Genomic DNA, 21701 nt, shown 5'->3' with positions numbered 1-21701 from the left:
GAAGTAATTAAGGTTAATCAGTGATGTAGTTTCATTTAGATGATGCACCCAACAACACTTACAGCTGTTCACTTCTCTTTTTCTATAGAGTAGGGTAGATGATATAAATAGGTGATAAATATACAGAATTTCAAAGCATATCATCTGATATAATATGGAATCATACCAATCATTCAACAGTTTGCACTCAACGGGAATGAGAACAATAGATTATTGATTCTCTTAGGAAATTCCTCGTATTGATGAAGCTCAAATGCTAAACTGTGCTGGGGAACAATACAAAGAAATACTGACACTCCAGATAATGAATATCTGTGAAATATATCAATGAATGTCATTCTAGAGTGTTGTACAAGGTGCGCCAGTAGAGAAACTTACTTATTTGAAAGGTCAATAAAACGAAAAGTACTTCAGTTATTGTTTCAATTTTTTCTATATGGAAATACAATATCCCAATTTTTATTTCATGCAGTCTTGGAAATGACATCAGATTAATGGCGACCCCCATTGCGGATACACTTATGTAATAGATATTTAAGATTTGTTTCCATTCGTTGCAGTAGGTATCGATCGGTATGTAGGCAATGGTGTCGCGAATGTTGTTCTTCAGGTGTGCCATGCTCTGTGGTCGATCGACATAAACCAGGGATTCCAAATAGCCCCATAAAAAATCGTATTGAGGAAACGCATGTGGAAATGAGCCTCGTCACTGAGAAAAATAACTGCGTCTTCAGGCAGATTGTCAATCAGCACATCAAATGCATTTTGACGGGTAACAAAATCACGTTTAGTCAATTCTTGAACAACAGTCAATTTATATGGATGGAACTGAAGGTCTTCATGGAAAATTCGTCGAACAGTGGAGTCAGAAATTGCCATAGCAGCTGCGTGTTTGCAAGCCGAAAGCCTGGAACTGACTGCCTCACTCTTTCGATATTTTCTGGAGCTCTGATGGTTCGTTGAAGTTCATTTCTGGGTTTAGCGACACTTCCACACTCCCGAAATGAGTTAACTCACGACAGAATCGAATTACGGCCAGGAACGAGTCTGTAAGGAGGAATTTCAAATCGAGCGCGGAAGGCACGTTGCGTAGCAAGAACAAGTGATCAACCATTAAAGAAGAAGCTCTAAACTGCGAAGGCCCGCTGCTCTCCAGACCAGAGCATGATGACTACTCACTTGAGGGAGGATAAAATTTGAGAAATTCCTCCTCCAGATCCGCCACCTCCTGCCCCTCTACACGACCAATTCAATTTTTTTCAAATAAGTAAGTTTCTCTGATGTACCTTGTACTTTAAACCTCACAAATCTATCTGGAATTGAGTGCAGAATCATCGGAATGCATCATATTCACTAGATGTAGCGTTTCACAGTATTTACAGTATCAAAACCTATTATAAACGGAATGCTAATGCACCGAAGAGCTGATGGTGGGAAGGAGAATGATGAGAGAATAATGGGTTGCAGAGAAAGAAGACGGTGTAGAGAGTAATGTTGAGATTCAGAGAGAGAGAGAGAGAGTGAGAGTGATGAATTGAGTGATTTTGAGAGTGACATACTTTTCATGAGCACGCTCGCACACTGCTGTAGCATTGTATGGAGGCAGAAAAAGTTTTCAATATAGCATAGCAATGTGGTATTCCTCCATACTCCCCCGTTTCCCGCCAACAATGTTGGGAGTCGAATCTCCAAGTTGAACAGAGCAGAGCAGAGCATTTGCTGAAATTGAGCAGCCAATGGGCGCCCGCCACGCATAATACTCCTTCTTCCGGAATGTATCCAGTTAACAATGGGCCTGCCGAATGTGTGTGTGTTAGTGCAATAACGTTGCAAACAAGAAGTTACGTATCCTGGTGCGGGTAGATTATGAGAGCGGCAACTTGCTGCATTGGGAAATGGAGATTTATTGTCTAAACTAGTCTTATTTATTGTTCAGAATAGATTCCACGCGCAATGATAAATGCATTCTGTACTGGATATTGGGGCGAAACTTATTATTGTGATGGCAATGTGTTACTAGAGTATATCGTGAACTAAATTGATATTAGAAATGGATGATTCAGTTTGAGTGATGTACAATAAGACGATATTTTGAAATATCAAATCGTGAGTCTTATAATGGATATTTTTATTGGATGATTAGGATTGAGAGTAGGTTTTTCTTGCAATGCGGCAACAATTTTTTTGTAATTATTCCATTTTCTATACTATTTTATATATTTATTAATGTATTCATTCCGAATGAATCTTTCATCTTTCTATATGATTATTATTAAATTCACTGAGTTCCTGTAAAAGGGTGCCTGGATCTGTCAAGGTCTCAGTTGAATGAACTCATCTGATATCTCAAATCATAGTCACAAGTTTTGTAATACTCCGTGAATTCTACTGAACTCATCACTGAACCTCAATTGAATCCTGGACTGCAACTACTCCTTTCAGTCAGCGGTTAGACACCGAAGTGGTAACATGTAGAGAGTGTTTAATAGTATTTCAGTAATAGTATACATAGTTATAGTAGTGTCGTTTAGTGTAGTTTAGTGTCGTTTACTATATTCAATAGAACAATAGGTTTGATTACTCTGGAAAAATAGAGCCGGCTGTGAGTGGAAGTAGTACGCATGTGCGCGCTCGCGTCCGTACGTTCGCGTCGCCTGCCGCGGTCGGTCACCTCGCGAAAAACCAACTGGCGAGAAAAAACTGCTGAGCCGTCGTAATAGTTATATTAATCAGAATAATGAATGGAAAGGAATGGAAACCAGTTAAACCTTCGACTTTCTCAATTCCAGAATTTGAAGAAGTTGAAGATAATAGCTGCAATTCATCACCACCACCATCAATCACCATGAATGAAGGAGATACATCACGAGAAAAATTCATTCAACCAGACCAGCTTAAAACTCCGGCAGAGCAAATACTATATAATGCATGGAAGGAAGCTGACAATAGGATGCGAGTAGCAGAAAGTAAAAACAACATGTTTGAAATAAAACTGGAAGAACTTCAAATCAAGCTGTGTCAGTTAGAGAGCGCTAATTTCAACTCGGCCCCTGCAGCTTCCAACAATTTGAAAGTTGTAGAGAGTGGTAAGTCGGATCAACACCAATCAACAACAATTAAGAAAAATCAACCAAAAGGTGGAAAATCTGATAATGTTAAAAATGCATCACGTAGTACTAGTTACTGTACAGATGAGGAGGAACTTGCCAAGGAGACGGAGTGGGTGAGAGTGAAAAATGGGAGATCTAAGAAGAGGAAGCTGAATACTTCACTTTCGCCTCCATCACAAGAAAAATCACCTCCACTCTATTCAAGAAATACTTCGAAATACAGCGAAATGCTTCTTCAAATAAAGAGAATAAATCGAAAGATGACACTGGACATGAACAGTTTTCCACCAACAATCAACAGTCAAATAAAATTTTGAAACCACCACCCATCATATTATACAATATTAAAAATTATCAAGTTATCTATAAGATTCTAAATAAAAAAATGGAGAAAAATTCTTACAAGGTGACTTTACTGAATAATGATAGTCTAAAACTCAATGTTAACACAGAAGATAATTACAGATTAGCTACGGCAGTGCTGAACGAAGAAAATATGAATTGGTCTTCGTTTGAAAACAAACAAACTAGACCTATTAGAGTAATTGTTAAGAAATTGCATAGCACTTGCGATCCAGGTGATATAAAGGAAGAACTTCAAGAGAAAGGATTTAAAATTCTGGATGTTGTAAACATACTGCAGTGGAAGACTAAAGAACCACTTCCAATTTTCATGCTCACTTTTGATAATTCAGAGAATATAAATAAAATTTATGAAATCCATGCAATCATGGGCATGAAAATTGAGGTTGTGCCAATTAAGAAGCCGAAATTCCTACCCCAATGCAAAAATTGCCAAGCCTGGGGGCATACAAAAAAATATTGTAGGAAAGATCCCAGGTGTGTGAAATGTGCCGGTCCCCACCTTACCACCAGCTGTATAAAGCCAAAAGAAGAAAAAGCAAAGTGCTACAATTGTGGAATGGAACATCCAGCTAATTATAGAGGGTGTCTAGTGGCACAAGAACTGCAAGCACTTCGGAATAAGAATAAACAACCAAAAACCAATGAGGGAAATAAAACTACTGTGCCTCAAAGGGTATTAAGAGATGCTCGAGTTATTGAGAATCAGTCTTATTCGGATAGAGTAAAACAAGTCCCAGTTAACAAAATGAATGAGAAAACCCAACTTATATCGCAGAGCTTAGGTGAAGATTTAGGATTGAATATAGCCTCTCAACTCCAATTAATTCTTGAAAAGCTAGTTAGGCAGGAGCAATTCAATAAAACAATTCTTACTAGACTAGAAAAACTAGAAAATACTACAGTGAAAGAAAGCACTTACAAGAAATATGGAAGGTAGATTTAGAATAATGACATGGAACGCCAACGGTCTATTACAGCATAAAGATGATCTATTGGCAATTCTAATTGAACAAAAAATTGATGTTTGCCTAATTTCAGAAACACATTTCACAAAGCAATCATATTTGAAAATGAGAGGTTACAAAATATATCATGCAGTACATCCCCAGAACAGTGCTCGTGGAGGAAGTGCGGTGATGGTTAAAGAAGAATTAATTCATCATGAGTATAAGAAAATAGAATTGCAAGAGTTCCAGTCGATTTCTGTAAAAGTGAAACTTACATGCCATTCGAGTGGAATGATAACGATCGCAGCTGTCTACTGCCCTCCTCGATTCAGCTTAAAGAAACCAGATTACTGAGATTTTTTAAGAAATTTCACAGGAAAATTCATCATCGGTGGAGACTTCAACTCGAAGAATACTAGATGGGGCTCGAGGCTAACCACAACCAGAGGGAAGGAGTTACAACTGGCCGTTGATGAATACAACTGCGAAGTACATTCGACAACTTACTGGCCAACAGATAGAGCTAAGATCCCAGACCTGTTAGACTTCTTCATCACAAAGTACATATCACCCAACACTATAGAGGTTGAGGAAAAATTTGATCTCAACTCCGATCATTCACCAATTGTCCTTACAATCCATAGCTCTGCTGTGAAAAAACCCGGAGCACCACAACTAATAAATAAATATACAGACATAGAATCATTAAAGCACATGATAGAAAATAAAATTGATTTAGACACATCTCTACAAACGACTGAAGAGCTGGAAAATGAAGTACAAGAGTTTGTAACGAGCATTCAACAATCTGCATGGGAAAACACTCCCCCACTTCAGAGTAAAATTAAAGGTAATTGCTACCCCCAAGTAGTAAGAGAGCTGATAGCAGAAAGAAGAAGAACTAGAAGAATCTGGCAAACGACAAGAGATCCAAGAAGTAAAATAGAACTGAATAGAATTACACAGAACTTGAGAGGAGCAATACATGAAATAAAACAGCAAGAGATTAACACTTACCTGGAGGAACTAAGTAATGAGGCCAGTACCAACTAATCACTATGGAGAGCGACAAAGAAAATAAAGAGACCAGTGGAACAAGTGGCACCAATAAGAAAAGAAGATGGAACATGGGCTCACAGCAGTAAGGAAAAAGTGGTTTTGTTTGCAAACCATCTTGAGAAAACATTTACTCCTCATGATGATAGAGTGCTCAATGATGGAATAAATGTAATCATACAGCCAAGACTTTTGGATAATATCCCTCCAACATCGCCAAGAGAAGTTAAAAAAGAAATAAATAATATGGCAAAGAAGAAATCACCCGGATATGACCTCATAACAGGAGAAATACTTCAACATCTTCCTAGAAAAGCAATTGTGAAATTGAGTCATATTTTTAATGCAGCTTTCCGTTTAAAGTACGTGCCAAGTTTATGGAAAGTAGCCGAAGTTATTGCTACCTAAGCCAGGAAAGTCACTAAATGAAGTAACCTCTTATAGACCAATATCACTCTTACCGGTACTATCAAAACTTTTTGAAAGATTACTGTTGGCAAGATTAAAACCAATTCTACAGGATAAACAACTTATACCTTCTCACCAGTTTGGATTCCGTAGTAAACATTCAACAATTGATCAAGTACACAGACTAACAGATGTAATAGAAAGATGCCTTGAGGAGAAAAAGGTATGTTCTACTGTCTTCTTGGATATTGCCAAGCTTTCGACAAGGTTTGGCATGAAGGCTTGTGCCATAAATTAGAACAAGTCCTACCCGCAGCATATAGCCAATTATTGAAGTCCTACCTGGACGAGAGATATTTCAGAGTGAAGCTGGATGATGAATATTCTACACTAAGGCAAATTAAAGCTGGTGTACCCCAAGGAAGTGTGCTAGGACCAGTTTTGTATACACTGTACACTAGTGACATTCCAAAGCCAGCAGGAGTCACTATAGCTACATTTGCAGATGATACTGCTATTCTCTCAGTCGCAGAAGATATTGAGGAATCTACAGAAAAGTTACAAAGAGCAGTTAATGAAGTAAACACATGGACAAATCATTGGCTAATTAAACTAAATGATACCAAGTCTGTACATGTGAATTTTACTAATAAAAGAATTCAATATATTCCAGTATATATAAATGAGAAAGTCATTCCACATGCTAATACTGCCAAATATTTGGGTATGACGCTGGATGTCAAGCTCAAATGGAAAGCACACGTCAAGAAGAAAAGGGAAGAACTAGGAATTAAATTCAAAAAGATGTATTGGTTGCTGGGAAGAGGATCCAGGCTGTCCATATACAACAAGATTCTACTATATAAACAGCTACTGAAACCAGTATGGACTTATGGCATTCAACTTTGGGGCTGTACTAAACCATCCAATGTACAAATTATCCAACGATTTCAAAATAAGGTACTAAGAAATATTGTTGACGCTCCTTGGTACATCAGAAATGCTGATCTTCATCGCGACCTTCAATTGGAGACAGTCACGAAAGTTATTGAGCACTTTGCGGCCAAGCATGAAGAGAGACTCCACCAGCACGACAATATAGAGGCAATCCAGCTGCTTGATGTTGATAATCTGGTCAGGAGGCTCAAAAGAACAAAACCGCATGAGTTAGTGAAGTGAAATTTGTGTTGTGAATTGATGGCTTGAAGCTGGTGTTAGTGATAGTGAAATGTTCATCCCTTCAAACCAAACAAATTATTATTGGCCTACTAACTTGATTGTATGAAACTATTTTATAGGATACAAACTAGACTAAGTAATTGTAGTCAAAAACTAGACAAACTGAATCATAGGATGAGGTTTGAAAAAGTTCATTTAGTAAAATTAGGATAAAATAAATAGCTTATTAGTCTCAGACTAGGTGCTAATTTTTAAATAAAAAAAAAAAAAAACTACTCCTTTATTTTAATTCTTAAATTCTTCCCTGACATTAATTATTCATTTTATGGCAAGTAATTGAGCTAAAGAAAACGTAATTTAATTGTTGTCATAGTCATTCAATCTCAGCTGTTCTCCATGCATGAAATCAAGCCGGTAAACAGCTGTTTGCAGAAATAAACATATGATTCTCATTACAGCATACTGCACTGTAATGAAACCATATATGTTTTCTTTGCAGTCAAGTATGTTTCCTAGTTTCGAAATAGGAACGGCAAGACTGCTACTGAAAACACCACGCTCCATGTGGAAGTATTGTCAACTTCCACAAAATTTTCTGATTCGGAATTTGTCAACTGGGTTATGTTTATAGAATGCATGTAGTAATGTCAGCACAAGCAGGAAATGTTTTTTTCCTCCACCTACTGTCAAAAGTACTTACTTTACTCCCTGAAACATGATACTAAAGTCTCACTTTTTCGCTCTCGGTACTAAAAAACAGAAAAACTCCCTAGGGAGTAAAAGTGACAGTCCATTTGAATAACATGGGAAGCATCTCTATTTTAAAAACGTACATTTGGAATAGGTCAGAAGGTCTAAGCTCAGATGAGGAAGCATATAGAGTAGTCATTAAACCAACTAAATTCAATACCTCAACCAGACATTTGATCGATATATAAAATTTATGTTTGTATGCTGAAATTATCATTACAAACTTCATATCACTATACTTAAAAAAAATGTATAATTTTTTTTCTTTTATTACATGTTATTCAAAATATCAGCCAACGGATATTACATATTAACTAATCAAATTTGAAACGGGAACTTCATCATAGCTGTAGTTTTGGCTGTCATTGTTGTTACAACTTTAGCCGACAGAAAGTGCTGTCGGAGGAGAACTGTGATTACAAGCCAGCTGTTTCTGTTTACTTTTTAGATTATGTTGTAACACATTGTTTGGTCACATACGTTTTTAAAAATTATTTTATCAGCAGTTTTTATAAAAATGTAGGTGGAGGTAAAATGTTGTGTATATCACGAGTGAAAAATGTTTTTTCTCCCTCAGGAAAATTGTTGCCCTCGGCTTCGCCTTGGGCTTCAAACTTTTCCCTCAGGGAGAAAAAACAGCACTTTTAACTCTAGATAAACAAATAACTATTATTCCTCAATTATTCTTCTTCAAATTATTATGGCGAAAAATAGTTCAACCACACTCATACATGAACGTTCGTTGTATATCCTCTCATTCAAATTCAAATTCAAATTTATTCACATAAATTAATCAAATACATATACAGAAACCAAATAGAGTCTAGCTTGACAAATACAACAATAATCCATCTAAAATTTAATAATAGATTGTAAGTAATAGTATATAATATAATAATATATAATATAATATTAATGTGAACAATAACTGCTCACAAAGTGCTTCATGAAGCACTTGTCCGTGAGCAGGAGTTGAGGTTTAATCGGATATAGGAGGAGAAAAAAGCCTACACACACACACACACACACACACACACACACACACACACACACACACACACACACACACACACACACACACACACACACACCACACACACACACACACACACACACACACACACACACACACACACACACACACACACACACACGCACACAAACACACACACATTCAGTCACCATCATCAAGTAATTTTATTGATTGATTGTAGCATTTCCTCTCTTTAAATATACTTATATCATGAAATGTAGTTAAAACTGCGAAAAAATGGGAGGAAGAATCACCAGTATAATTTTTTTCAACATAATTCATGACAAGAGAGGGGAAAAAAATGAAAAATAAAAGATGAGACATAACAGCGATAAATAGAACAATGTTTGCAGATCAAAGCTCAAAGCAAAGGTTAAACTTTAAAGGATACAGAAGTAACTACAGTAAAAAGACCATACTAACCTGAAATTCATATTCAATAATGGATTAGATATTAGCACCATGTGTTTCTCAGCTTACTACTTTGAATTAGTCTTCTACTTCTAATGGTGAATGAAGCCATAGCCAACTCTTCGTTTGTTTTAGGAATTTCTTGAGATTCTGTAGCTTTCTAATCTCATCTGGGAGAATATTGAAGAATTTAGGTCCAAGGAATAAAAAGCATCTCTGGAAGGTAGTGCTGTTTGGTTTGGGGAGTCTGATTAGCATCCTTGTAGTTTGCCTAGTTATCTGCTGATTTTGTTCAAGATTCCCCATTTGATTCCTATCCCCACTCATTTTATAAAACAAAGATAAAACTTTCAGTACATACATGTATCTGAAAGGTAGAATTCCAAAAAACCTGAATATTGGGAAAGTATGCGTTCGTCTATTAGCTCCAAACATTATTCTAACAATTGATTTTTGTAGGACTATAAGATTTTTAAAATGAGACATGAAGGTAGAAGCATAACATGAGATTCCGTATTCCAGCCTACTACTAAAGAAAGAGAAATACATTACACGAAGAATATTTACAGGGAAGAATTGACGCAGTTGATAGAAAGTCCTAACCAATTATATAATCATTTATAACCAATCATTATGTCAAGATGCTCCGTATTCCGTAACTATTGATAAAATGTTGATGAATACGTTTTTCAATGAATCAATTTGTTTGGACTTTGAAATAGGAGAGTTCGGGATTTCATGAAGTCGAAAGCTTGTTCGAATTTATTCTTCCACTATGAAGAACTCAACAGACATCAATATCTGACCCTATAAAGTATGAATTTGCTTGAGAAATGGAAAACTGAGAAAGGAAATCCTTTAAAAACGCTGGGAACTGCTTGAGGAACGCTGGAAAAGGGCCTATATTGAAGGTATCTGGTGAAATTTTGAATTCCTCTCAAGACAAAACTCCTAGATCCTAGCTGAACTTCTGTACCAAATTTGAACATTATATATTGATTGATTCTTGAAAAATGAGAGAAAACGCGGAAAACAAGCTAGGGAACGCAAAAAACGCTAAAGACTTGGGAGTATCTTAGGCGTAATTCTGAAGTCCTCTCAAGACAAAATTTCTAGATCCTTGCTGAACTTCTGTACCAGTCTGATCATGATCTGTCAATTAGTTCTTGAGAAGGCCTAGGAAACGTAGGAGAAACGCTCAAAACCCGCCGATCTTGGGCGGAACTCAGACGACTCAACTTTTGGGTGAACTTGACTTCCGATACAACATTTCTATAACTCAGCTGAGTTACCAAGCCTTAGTAAAAAGTTTAAACATTTTTACCAATTAAAGCTGAGAAAACGCAGAAAAACTATGGAAAAACGTAGATTTCGGGCGTATCTTTGAAAGTTTTCCATATACGTTCTTAATGCACCTCTCGATGGCCAACTGAAGAATCCTGCTAAATCTGAACGTATTTGGTCCAGTATATAAAATTTAGTTTTGTTGATTATGAATGAATGAGTGAGTGAATGTATCAGTGCCATTTCGCTTTTATATACACCGTGTCACACTAAGAGGTTAACACGTTCAATTTTATATTACGTGCCCATTCAAGCTTTTTTAAATTTTACACAGAATACAAAGTAAGTTCTGAAAATATCCTGGGAAAATTTCAGCTCCCCAACCTTCGTAGAAACAAAGTGGCGGCATATTGAAAATTTTACTAATTCGCTTCCTATAAAGACTATTCTCATGAGTCATTATCTGATTTGTTCACTACGTTTCGGTGATGTTGCCTCATTTGATGGTTCTAGAAATGAATCAAGCAATCTCCCAACAATATGGTGCTCCATCTAATTTCTCAAATCGTGAGAAGCAATTACTAAATGACAAACTTCATGGCCGTTGGATTGGTCGTGGAATAGATATTGTAGATTGGCCACCCCGATCACCAAATTTAACTGTATGTGACTTCTTTTTATGGGCTACTTGGGAAAAAATTTATACCCATAGCTTCAATGATGATGAGGAACTAGAACGATCAATAGAAGAGGAACTTCTCAGGATACCGCGGAGTTTCTTTGTAAGAGCTCACGAATCATTTCTTAAGCGCTGTTATCAATGTGTTGCTGTGGATGGGTTTTAATTTGAATAATAAATTTTGTACTTTAAGGTTTATCATTAGGCTATGTTCTAGTTATTCTTATTTAAAAGTCATATTGCCCTAAAGTGCAACAATAAAGATATTTTATAAAACCGAAAAACCCTTTTCAACCCATGTTTTAAAGTATCGTTTTTCAATATGCTGCCATTTTGTTTCAACGAAGGTTAGGGAGTTGAAATTTTCCCAGAATATTTTTAGAACCTAGTTTGTAAACAGTGTAGAATTCAAAAAAGTTCGGTGCATTAATGAGCACGTAACAAAAAATCAAACGTGTAAACCTCTCCGTGGGACACGGAATATAATTGTATAGATTATCAGTTGTAATCTCTTTATAAGGCCCACTTCTGTAAACTCGTCGTCCCTTAATGAACAGTGTTCTATTAAGTATATCAATGTTGATTTTGCGAGTACGATTATTGCAATATTGATATTTCAGATACACATTCAATTATTATTATCGCACACATTAAAAAGTTGATTGTTCACACAAATACCAATGTCAAAACACTCACTGTTTATCAGCCACCGCTTAGCGGTGGAATCAGCTGTGGCCGGCCCGTTGTTTGTTTCATTGCCTATTCTCGTATATTTTTTTGAATTCATACTACGTTTAATTCAATGTACCTGGAATACCTATTCTAGGTACCTTGGTTTAATCATTATTCCAGTTCTTAGTAGACCAGAATAAGATTCCCACATAATAACAGATTATCAGTGAACGTGTCTTATTCCCTCGTGTTCTAATGGATCAATATTTATAATCGCTCAGTTGGGCTGAGTGTCAATAGATCCATTGAAAGTAATGGGAATTGTTTTTTTACTGTGCCGGTCACTGGAGCCGCCGCAATTGTTCAGAATTCTGGATTTATAATCTCCATTTTGTCTCATAAAACTCCATTATCATCTTCATCATCCTCTTCGAAGGATTAGCCTTCATAGGCTTGTTCCATAATTGAACATATATTATACGAATTTGCTCGTATCTCTGTTCTAATACACCGTTGGTTTTCCACTTTCATGCTTCCATAAGAGTACTAATTTGATCTGACCATTGTATCATTCTCTCTCTTGATTATTCAAGATAGGTGAAGTGAAATCCCACGAACTTCAATTTCAGTCTTCCTAAATTAATTAAGAATAAGAATCGGTCAGTGGTGAACCTATCAAGTACCACGTGCACAAGTTCCTTCTTCAACACAGGTCAGGTTATCCCTGAGTTGTGAAACATCTCGCAGAAACATCGTTTCAATAAGAATCCACTTGAGGAAATATACGAGTAGCAGAGTAAAGTTGAATACACAATTGAGTGTCATGAGAGGTCCAAAAGAAATGTGAAGGAAATAATATAGTTATCGAGAATCTGCTGTTATTGAGGTTTGAACATCTCCACCGATTCACTGTATATGCAAAGAGAGAAAAAGCAGCATCTCCAATGTCAAGTTCTTTTTCCGCAAAATCTTTCTCTTCTTCATCTCGATCTTTTTTCTTCTAGTTCCCTTCGATCAATGTTCGACTGTCACCTTGAGAATGGTGGTTTATATTCCATTTCCCATTCAGGGAATTCAGGGAACACCTTCAAGGTTTCATCAGTATTCTCAATATTTCAGCTTGTGCAACACACGGTGAAAGATCTCTTTCGAATCGACTTCCTCGCATATAGGCAAGGCCTGTTACAAAGAAAACAACATTGTGGCACAGACAATGAGAAAAGTACTGGCAAATAATTTTTCATCAGAGAAACTGACAAACCAATTTCTAAGAAACTTTTTATTCTCTAGAGCACTCATATCCCTTGTTTATTTGTAATATATTATTTCCTCCACCATTTCGCTAAAATGTGAACAATCCTATTTTAAAATTCTAACATTAGTGTTGGACTGGTTCAATTTCTGTGAACAATACATTTCTATCAGTAATCGAATAAGTGTTAATTGGGCTAATTCAATATATATCATACAATACTTTAAAACACAAGCACCATGAGAGAGTGTTGATTGAAGTTTAAAGCATAATAGAGTTAATGAGAAGTGAAGTGATGATGATTTTTCCACTATGAAATTTTCATTCATAGTGTGTCGCATTCTCATCTCAACTCGAGAGTAGAAGAGTCGACAAGCAGATGGGTGAGTGAGGGAAAAAGAAAACAGGAAACTTGAAGAAGACAAACAAATGAATGTACTCGTAGATTATTTATAGATTACTTTACTCAATTATAATGAAGAATAGGATTTGAATTCAGATTGGATGAGAAAGAAGAAAAAATGTAAGATTGAAGAGGGAGTGTGATGGTAGTATTGAAGAGAAATGAGATGATGGAGGATGATAAGGAAGAGATTAAGCTGTTGACCGAGAAGGAAGAGGGCGACGAGAAGAGAGAAAATGAGTTATAAAGGAGCAGGAGAAGAAGAAGTAGATTGAGAAAAAGGATAGTAGAAGGAGAGCAAGGAAGAACAATTTTAGGAGAAGCAGGTGGATGAGTAGGTTGGAGAGGAGAAGAAGAGGACGATGAGAAGAAATAAGAGGAGTAATCAAGGAGGGAAGGAGAGAAGAAGCTCAAGAAGATGGGGAGGAAGAGGATGAGGAAGAGGGGGAAGAAGAGGATTAAGAGAAGGAGTAGGAGGCGGCGGGGGCGACGGCCGCAGGCAGTTACTCAAAACACGTCTGCCCGTTCGCGTAAGCAATATTGAGTTGGATGCCACTAATACTATCTTCGCATACATTGCACGACTGCAACGAGCTGGAATAGTAAACAGGACAGAGGAGTAAGCAAGAAGGGGGAAGATAGAGGGAAAACAGGACAGAGGAGTAAGTAAGAAGGGGGAAGATAGAGGGAAGAGAGTGACCAGAATATAAAAAGGGTTGAAAATGGGACGACTGGCTTTAGTGGGCCAGAGCAGTGTAGATGTAGGGGTGGGTAGATTATTGAAGAAAGGGCTAGATTATCGGGTAGAGTGCCGGCATGGCGACTTGGAAACTTTTGAGGGGAAAAAGTGACGGGCAGTTGTTATTGTTTGTAAGAAGGGGGAAAGCTTGTATCCCAAGGATGCGACTCATCACATCCAACCAGCTGATAAATCCTAGTGGCATCCCCTCGTTCACATAACCCACTCGCAAGATAAAGATTCCACAACCACCACCACCACCACCATCATCATCATCATCATCATTTCGACCATCCATATTCCCGATATTTTCATCTTCTTTGAAATTTAATCTCCCATTTTCACTCTCCTCTCCTTATTTTTCCTACAATTTCTTTAAAGTTTCCAATATATTTTTTAAAATTTATTCTACTGTACAAATAATTTTCATCTCTGTATTCTTAAATCTTATTAATTCATTTCCCATTTGTACAAAGACAATATAGAAATTTCATTAAGAAAAGCATATAACGTAGATTTCAAATCAATCACGAGTAGAATCAAAAATAAAGCATTAATAATAATACGTAGCAATACAAAAGGTGAAAAAATTGAATATACTTTTATTCAGTATATATTGAAATAATTCTCCAATTAATTATTTTCCTATGGCGGAATAATTATACAGAGTAAGTCATATGTATGGAAACCCTTCAATAAAGGTTGAGGGTTTCAAGTGAAAACTAAAACTTCAATCAGCTGCCATTTTGGATACAAGTATCATAAAACATTCCCATTGATGTCATATTTCTTGTTTTGAAAAGGCCTTTGAAATGATGTACCACACAATGAGTGTTTACATTTAAAATTACAACCCCTAAGTCACACCCCCTTATTCGACCAATGACTCATACTGAAAGTTACAGTATTATATCTACAACAGTCTCCGATTTATTGAAGGGTTTCCATACAACATATGACTCACTTTGTATATTCTCTTATTGATATATTCTAAATGAATTTTGGTTCATACTGATTCAACTATTCTTTACACTTTCAATCTCCTGGTCTCCTCTAACCTCCTTGGTTGTTTCTCCATATTTTTCCATTGTTTCTCCCTTGTTCCTATCATCTCATAAGTAGTGCTTATTTTTCTCGTCTCATTAAGTGTCATAATCATGTTTCCAATCACTTCTATCATGAATATTCCCGAATTCTTGCCAGATTCTCCAACAGAATGTTAAGATAGACCTTACTAGTTGATATTCACCATCTTCACCCTCTACACCGGACAGGAGATGAGGTAATGTTGGCAGGCTGACGTGGAAAGTTTGAGCTCCCTATTTTTCTGTGATTTAAGTGAGATTAAGTCGTCTGTTCGTTCCCAAATTTTTATCAAGTGTGCTTTAGACATCACTACATCAGTTCGTGAAATTTCATACTTTGAATTTCTTTCAAGCTCCCCTGGTTCTTCAAAGTTCAAAAAGTGGAATAGTTATGGTTATGTCGCCTCCAGCACTTCGTTCGAAGGTCGAAAAAGATAAGGCTGTATCATCACCTGCCCAGCAGCGTAATCAAACTAAACAACAGAGAGGGCAGACCAGCCGGCCTCCCTCCTCTTCGTCTTGCTCGTCGACTGCTGACGCCGGCTCTGTTGCCATGGCGACGCAAAACCAAGCTACCGAAGCTCTCGAAGCACTTCTACTCAGCGACGATTTTTGCGATGGTTTCGCTGCAAGAATGGAGGATTGGCTGCGCGACAGCCTATGTGAGACGGTCGGCGCTGCGTTGGAGGCCAGGCTCGAGGATGCTGTCAAGACAATCAACGATCTGTCTCAGGAGAATGCAGCGCTAAAGAAACAAGTGAAGCAGCTACAACAACAATTTGACAGTCGTTTGGATGGCCTGGCCCAGTACCAGCGGCGCAACAACGTGCGGCTGTCTGGCTTGCCGGAGGCGGACGGCGACGACGGAGCGTCGACGAGTGTGGCGGCCATGGCAGACCTGCTCAACGCTGAGCTCGGCTTGGAGATCCGGCCAAACCATATTGACCGTTGCCATCGTGTCGGACGCTGGGTGAGGGCGGGGCTCCGCCTCGACAAGTGCTGATCAAATTTGTCAGCTATCAGCGACGCAGCGATGTCATCTCAGCCAGATACAAACTGAAGAATACCGGCCTTTCAATCCACGAAGACCTCACTAAACCACGACATCTATTTTTAAGGCAGATTGCTGACGAAGTTGGTTACAGGAATGTAACTCGGGACGGTAAAGTTATATGGAAGAAGGACGGCAGAATTTTCACGCACTCTTTCAATCCAAGTGATGTGATGCAGCCAGAAGTCTCTTAGTAAAAGTGAGTGGATGCATGTAAACTGCTTGGTGAGTAGTTACATCTTTCAGTTGCTTGCTTTTATAAAGTAAAAGTTCTCATTTCTACTGGCGCAAACAGTTGAACTTTCAATTTCTGTGATTCATTCATTCTTCCGCTCCAGCGTTTTTTTTTTTTCTAGCTATATTTGTATTTTTCTTCTTTGATAATATCCATTTGAGTATGCTTGCAGCATAGAGTTTTATCATTATTAACATTCGGTAATTGGAATTATTATTTACTCCTAATTAGGGCTTATTTATGTTGTTTTTCTCTCGTTGCAATAATAATTTTTCATTTCATTATTAATTTGTATCTGAAATGTTAACTCTTGATCCTTGTACTTTCATATGAAATATCTGTAGAATATAATCATGCATCTCGTGCCTATCATCTTGTTTGTTTTCTCAGTTATCGATTATAATATTAGAACTTGATAAGAACAGAGGCTGTTCCCTTATTTTCTCACGATACACTTTTTATGGGAGCTCTGCTTTTTGGTTGAATGTTATTAAGCGATGTTAACTAGATAGTATATATGAATGAACTATAAATTCAATTTATATTAAGCATAATACAGAATTCTTCATTGTAGAGATATTCTAACTTATCATCTCCTTATCTCTATTATTGTTTTGTTTTTTCTTCTATTTAACTTTTTATTTTCCAGTGACTTTAAAATAGTCACTTATTTAATCAGCCTATTCAATTATATCTTTTTTCGATTGCTATTGATTAACCAATAAGTAATTTGATCAATAATATAATAATTATTTACATAAGAAATAAACTTTTGCATTCAGCGGTTGCTGCTATTATAAGTACATAGAAGGTGGCCAATTTATAACTTTGTGGGACTTTTCAATCTTCTCCATCTTAATCTTAGTAGACTGATCACCAATATCCAAATTTAACTCAACTATCTCTCAATTAAAATAAATACTATCCCAGTTTCTATTCTCATTCAATATTTCTTGAAGATATAAGCTCCAACAAATATGTCAGACTTCATTAATGAGCTGAAATCAGTTTTTGAACATCACTCAAGCCTACGTCATATTAACGCCCAATCCCTGCCAGCTCATTTTGACGAGTTCAGGTTAATGTTCTCTACGGTCTCGGTGGATGCTATTGCTATTAGTGAGACATTCTTGAAACTCAGCCTATCTACAGAATACTTCAATGTTCCTGGCTATACCTTACTTAGAAATGACAGGATCGGCAAGGGTGGTTGCTGTATATATTCGGTCTCAATTTGCGGCCAAGGTAATTGCATCATCTCCTCAATTGTACTCATGTTCACATGAATTTCTCATGATCGAGGTCGATATTGGACAAAATACTTTGCTGATTGTTGCTGTATATTGTCCGCCCAAGGCTGGTAGATTGTCTATTCTAGAGGATGCTCTACTAGATGTCATGCACCAGTATCAGCATATAATTGCTTTTGGAGACTTCAGTGCTGATCAGATGAAAAATACTTTTGAAAACAGACAAGTAAGAACACTCTTTGAGTCGTTGAATATAGAAATACCCAATAACACTTCACTCACTTTTCACACTGACACTCGTCACTCCCTACTCGATCTTACTATTGTGAGTGATCAAGATTCTGTTATGGCTGATGGACAGATACCATTCTGTATGTCGGATCATTATCTGATTTATGTTTTAAATAGTCTTGAGCATGAAGTAAGATACACGCCAAAGATTAGGGACAGGAACCTGAACCCTAACATTGACTTGGATCGTTGTCTGGTTGATGCTGTGGAAAAGCCTTGGCATGATATTGTGAATATGATTAATATTGATGACAAGGTGAAGGCCTTTAATTCAATGATTTTTCCAATCTTTAACGTTTTTTAGGGAAGGCAGTCTACTTCAGAGATGTGGAGGAACATTCGAAGAGTCGAGGTGATACCACCCAATTCCAAGTCCACTGCTGTTAATGTTCCTCTGGAACAGCTTAATGGATTCTTTTCTAATCTCCACCTTCTTAATTTGCTCGCCATTCACTGAACTTAATCATGATTGATCAATTTAGTCACACACTTCCGCAAGAAAAAATTTCCTTCTCATATGTCCTTCCTAATACAGTCTCCTCAGCTATTCTCTCAATTTAAAAGAATAATAAAGGTATTGATAATATACCTATTAAATTTTATAAGATTATTCTACCAATTATCATTCCTGCTATCACACATATATTCAATTTCTCTCTCCAGATGGGAGTATTCCCCTCTCTTTGGAAGCAATCATTGATATGTCCAGTTCCAAAAAATAATAATCCTACTACTCCACAAGACTTCCGACCTATGAAAATAGTTTGTAGTATTTCCAAGGCACTGGAGAGAATAGTGCATGAACAGTTGTCACTGTACCTGGAATCATTCAACTTCTTTGATGAAAATCAGTCTGGTTACCGCCCTTTCCACAGCACAACTACAGCTCTATTGAAAATCACTGATGACATTCGAAGTTCAATGGATCATCGTTCTTTCACTCTTCTTGTGTCATTTTATTTTACAAAATCCTTTGATAATGTCTGTCATTTCAATCTTACTCCATAAACTCTTTTTTCAGTGTGGTCTATCATCTTCTTGTGTTCCCTGGTTCAAGTCCTACCTTACTGATAGGTACCAGTGTGTCAGAGTGGCTGAGGAGAAAATGTCCAGGTTGCAGTGTTGCCAGTTGTTGCAGGGGTCCCACACGGTACAATCCTTGGCCCTCTTATTTTCTCTATCTATGTGAATAACCTTTCTCTGGTTTTTCGTGATTTGTCTTATCATATTTATGCTCAGATCTTGTTTGCTATAATCGCTTCCCTTCTAGTCACTCTTCTCATGCTGATGATGCTGTGGCTGCCATTAATGTTGATATAGCATCTTTGTTTGTATGGGCAAAGGCGCATTGCTTGAGTCTCAATGCCAGGAAATACAAAAGTATCATTGTTGCTTATGACAGACAGTACAATCAACTAGACTTCAATGCAGTGTCCAAAGTGATGCTAGATGACCATGCACTTCAGTATGAGGAATTTATCAAGGTTCTGGGAGTTTTCATAAATAAGAATCTTAGTTGGACCTATCACTTCAAAACCATATCAAGGAGGATCTTTGCCACAATGCATCAATTCAAGAAATTGAGGAAGTTTCTACCAACCAACCTTCGTGTTACGGTTGTTCGAAGTCTTGTTCTGCCCATTGTGGACTATTGCAGCATGGTCTACAATGACATGACTAGGGAGCTTAATATGAAATTGCAGCGTGCATTGAACTATGCAGTTAGGTTCATATATGATGCAAGAAGGGATGATCATATCACACCTTTCTATAGGAGACTGCAATGGCTGAAACTGAAGGACCAGAGGCAATACTTCATATTATGTCTTTTATATCACCTAGTAGTGGAGGGCAAGGGTCCGCAGTATCTGAAAGAGAGATTCACACCTCTTGCGCACATCCACCACAGAAACACACCAGTATTCCCTACAAATTCCACTCCACCGCACAGTTATGTACAACTCCTCTTTTACTGTAGTAGCGTCCCGACTGTGGAACAATCTATCACCTGAGTTGATTTTCTCACCAAGCTCCTATTTGTTCAAATCGAGGCTTCTGCCATCATCAATAAATGATACATAAGCATAAGGTCATTATGATTGGCAGGGTGTGGTACATGGATGCTCTTATTTCATTGCTCCTATTTAATGCACAGTTTCATTATTACTTCTATTTTTTTTATCAAAGTCTGATCACAATGTTTTGTAATAGGACCACCTCCATAGTTTTTATCACCTATTTCAACTACTCTCTATTGTATTTTATTATGAAGTTTAATTTTTCATGGTACACTTTCATGATAAGTTTCATTCCACATGGATGCAAATAACAGCTTTAGTTTGCTAATGTGATCTAGTATAGTGTTGATGGCTCAATATGTACAATATTATTTTCTTCAATATTCGAAATTGATTAATACTGATGCGGAACTGTAAATAATTATATATTTCTTGAGTTTAATTTATTTCATTCAATTATTAAAGTCTATTTTTGTAAATGTTACCATAGGCAACAGCCTTGTAACAATATTATCAATGAATATCTTATCTTATCTTATCTTCAGGGTTGAAAGTATTATCCGAAGTATAGTTTGGATTTTATAATAATTGAGAGCTCTCATATATGGAAGGTATCCCTTTGCAAACGATTTGTTATGTGGAATTACACCAGGCAAACAAGAATGATGGAAAAGTGAGGCCATAATCTGACATTTCAAACACATATTTGAAAAAAATATATATTTATATAATGTTTCCAAAATCTACCCACAAGGTATGTGTGTATTTCATGATTGGCTAACTTAAAGATAAATCTTCCAAAAGCGAGTTTCTTGTATTTTTCCATAAAAAATGTACTATGACATCGAGAAACTGTAAAATCAATTACTTTCTGAGGAAATTGGATTATTTGATGTCAGCTCTTACCTCTAGCTCGATCAAAACTTACCTTCACTCCTAAAATATCGCAAATATCCACTGATAGTCTATCAGTGTCAAAGCTGATACAAGTTAAGATTTCTCTCATTGAGTTGAGTACCTCCATGTTATAATCATAGTTGCTTGATACTGGAATTTTAAGTTCATTCTTACCTCATGGAGGTCACACAATAATATTTTGTAGCTGATGAACATTGAAGATATTTATCATCCACTCTAGGAGAGTTATAAGTGTTTCGCCAACAACAGAATTTTCATAAACGTCTTGAATAAGTCAAGTATAGCACATTGTCTCAAGAGCTGTAGAACTTTTCAATAGAAAACAATATCAAGTCAGCTTCTTGTGTGTGCCAACATTGGTGAATTTCCCTCAAAGTTATGCTTCCCTGTTATGTCTTGAACTTCTTTTTCGGCGCCCAACTTCACTAGTACTTGCCACAAAACTTCACTTTCAACTTCTCCAGACGAATACCGACTGCGTCACTTTGAAATTCGTCTGTTGTGTTTGGTGAAATTGCAGAAAATAAAAGACACGCGCTGAAATTTCCCCCTCCTACTTTTTGG

The 21701-nt window shown here is 36.9% G+C and overlaps 1 protein-coding gene across 1 annotated transcript in view; it reads left to right on the top strand.

Annotated features, from left to right (window-relative positions):
- LOC111044358 overlaps nt 1-21701 on the top strand; it is a 354176-nt gene that overhangs the window by 95246 nt on the left and 237229 nt on the right. The window lies entirely within an intron of this gene.

This window comes from Nilaparvata lugens, chromosome 11, assembly GCF_014356525.2.
Source record: "Nilaparvata lugens isolate BPH chromosome 11, ASM1435652v1, whole genome shotgun sequence".
Classification (NCBI taxonomy): domain Eukaryota; kingdom Metazoa; phylum Arthropoda; class Insecta; order Hemiptera; family Delphacidae; genus Nilaparvata; species Nilaparvata lugens.
This window is presented reverse-complemented; position numbering and strand designations above follow the sequence as displayed.